This window comes from Arachis stenosperma, chromosome 8 (genome assembly GCF_014773155.1).
Source record: "Arachis stenosperma cultivar V10309 chromosome 8, arast.V10309.gnm1.PFL2, whole genome shotgun sequence".
Classification (NCBI taxonomy): Eukaryota; Viridiplantae; Streptophyta; class Magnoliopsida; order Fabales; family Fabaceae; genus Arachis; species Arachis stenosperma.
The window spans coordinates 15804088-15807058 of NC_080384.1; the positions used below are offsets into that span (position 1 = coordinate 15804088).

Genomic DNA, 2971 nt, shown 5'->3' on the forward strand with positions numbered 1-2971 from the left:
AATTAAAATAATTTTAAAATAAATATTATATATCTATTATTGATTATTATATAGCAAATATTATTTTTGAAAAAAATAAAATTAAAATAAATTTATAATAAATATTATATATTTTTATTATAAATAATTATTTTGTTATAACAAATATATATTTTTTGTTAGAAATAATTATTTGAATTCAGCAATAGATTGATAAATAATATTTTTAAATAATTTTAATATAGTATATTAAATTTTTTTGGTGACTATAGTATATTAAATTTTAAAATTATTATTCTATCCACCCATTTTTATCAATATATCTATTTTATCTATATTCTTTTATAAAATCTCTCATTTCTAACTAAATTCCCAAATTAAATAAAAAACTCTAATTTCCAAATTCTAAAACCCTAAACACCACCCCCCTCACACTGAGCACACAACCCCCACTCATAAGCATAACACATACACACACACGGACAAGAGAGGAGGAAGGAGAAGAGGACGGCGCCGGCGGGTTAGGTGCTGCCGTCGCCGTCGTTGCCAAGCCCGAAGGAGAAAGAGAGTCCGCAAAGGGAGAGTGAGGGACGGAGAAGAGAAGCCGCGCTAACCCCGCAACGCCACTGCGTCGTCGCCTCCGTTGAGCGGTCGCCATCATCGTGTAAGAAAGGAGAAGGAGCCGTCGAGGGGTCGCCGAGCCGCTGCCGTCGCCGTCGCGTTCGTTTCTGTCACAGAAGCTTCCATTTCCGTCACTTTCATATTGCGGAGAGAAAGAACTACGCATGAGCCAGGGGCCAGGGAAAGGGAGCCACCGCCGTTGCATCCTGGCTACACCGCCGTTCAATTCGTTGTTTCATCATGGCCATGGAGAGGAACGTGAATGGAAAAGGAAACAGGGAAGCTGCTACTTGGGATTTGAGGAAAACGGCTCTGTTCTGCCTCGCCTCTAGGTTCTGCAAGTTGCCGGAGTCCTCAGCCGCCGGGAACCAGCACTGGAGCTGCCCAGAATCACTACTGCTACTGCCATGGGAGCTGGTATTGGAACCACTGATGGAGCTGCTGTGTTTAGTGATTTTCGCGAGTTGTGACATCGAGGTAGGAAATATTTTATTAAATTAAATATTTTAAACTTTGAATGCCTGAAAAGTTTACTGGATTATTACTAATAGTTGAATGCTTCATATGTAATGGATTTTGGTTGTAGATTAAATGTGTGACTGGTTGTGCCTCTTGTTGATTTTACGATAGTAAGGTAGAACATGTTGATATGTGTATGCTGTAGTCTGCAAGAGTGTGTTGAGAAGATACATGTCTAATGTTGTTCTGATTTTGATTTGGAAACTGGTTCTCTGAAAATGAAAATTTCCTATAGCTGTTTAGATGCTCTCTTTACGAACTTTGTTTCTTATATTCTGATTCACAGTTTAAGATAGCCCTTTTTTCTACTTTTCATTTTCTTCAGGATTGAAATTGTAGATAAATGCTTTTGCCATGACATAATGGAACAGATTGTTGATTCTTTGGTGAGCTTTACATCTTCCATTAAATTTAAGTACCTCTAGCACAACTTTATCTTAGAATTTCATTTATTCTGCTGCTAAAATGTCTTTAGTGTTGCTTTTAGTTGTAGTCTCTTATCTTGTTAACTCTATTTGTACCAGCTAGTCTTGATTAACATCTATCTATTGTGAGTGGCTTAACTTTCTGGTAACAGTTCACGGTTTCTTTTTCCATCTAATTACTTAAATTTCCATTAGGAAAGAGTGGCAAGTGAAACAAATGATGCATGGTGCATTTCTACCCTAAATAGACTTAAAGAAGCTTCGCCATTGAGCTTGAAGGTTTCCCTGAGATCAGTGAGTTTCTTTTTCTTGTCAAAACTCATTTGAGTTCTTGATTACTATGCTTTCTTCCTTCCATACGAGAAGCTACTTACTATAATGTAAACCGTCTAACATTTTCTTGTCAAAACTCATTTGAGTTCTTGATTACTATACTTACTATGCGTGAGTACCATACGACTTTACAAGCAAAATCTAAGCAGATTTCTGGTGACTTTTGTGAGGTAATGAACATTGCCAGCATTACAAATCCAACATCATTCAAAGATGAGGTTTCTAGGTGGTTTATAAATGTGAGACATTCTTTGCCTTTGAGCTAGCTTTGGGGTTGAGTTAAAATAGGTTATAGATTTCCTGTCTCTTGGCAATTTGTCCATCAATTGTTGTTACTTTTACGTTTACAGTTGAGTTAAAGACTCCTGATATTATTCTTAATTTCTACTATTTACTTTGATGTTGTCAAATGATGGCCTTATTCTGAGCTATTTTATTAGTGTTGATTTGATTTTAGTGAGTTCATATGGGTTGATTTTGCTGTTTAGTGCTGCTTTATCCTTGTTAATGGTTGATTTCATGCCTTGTTTTGATTGAGCAATGATGCTGATGGCCTTATTCTGAGCTATTTTTTTAGTGCTGATTTGATTTTAGTGAGTTCATATGGGTTGATTTTGCTGTTTAGTGCTGCTTTATCCTTGTTAATGGCTGACTCCATGCCTTGTTTTGATTGAGCAATGATGCTGATGGCCTTATTCTGAGCTGTTTTATTAGTGCTGATTTGATTTTAGAGAGTTCATATGGGTTGATTTTGTTGTTTGTTTAAATTCAGAAACGTCCTATTTACTGCCATAATGTTGCCGAAATTTCTAAAAATTTGTGTGTTAATTGAATTTCAATTTGTGAATTGAATTTGGTAATTTGTTGCTTTAGTTTAATTAGTTTCTGTTTCTGCTTGCCATTTTCTGTTTCTGCTTCTTCTGCAGGTTCTCAATTTTTTTCCCTGGTTACATTTTTTTAGTTTAATTAGTTATATTGCTGCTGATTGCCATTTTCGCTTGCTGCCGTTTGATTTTAGTGCTGATTAGTGCTGATTTGGTTTTAGTGAGTTCATATGGGTTGATTTTGCTGTTTGTGCTGATTTGGTTTTTTTG

The 2971-nt window shown here is 35.8% G+C and overlaps 1 long non-coding RNA gene across 1 annotated transcript; it reads left to right on the forward strand.

Moving 5' to 3' along the window:
• The first annotated feature begins 1007 nt into the window (after positions 1–1007).
• LOC130943836 (uncharacterized) lies at positions 1008–1889 on the forward strand. The gene is made up of 3 exons (XR_009071897.1): positions 1008–1077; positions 1445–1505; positions 1740–1889. It is a non-coding gene; the product is annotated as an uncharacterized LOC130943836 (long non-coding RNA).
• The last annotated feature ends 1082 nt before the right edge of the window (positions 1890–2971 follow it).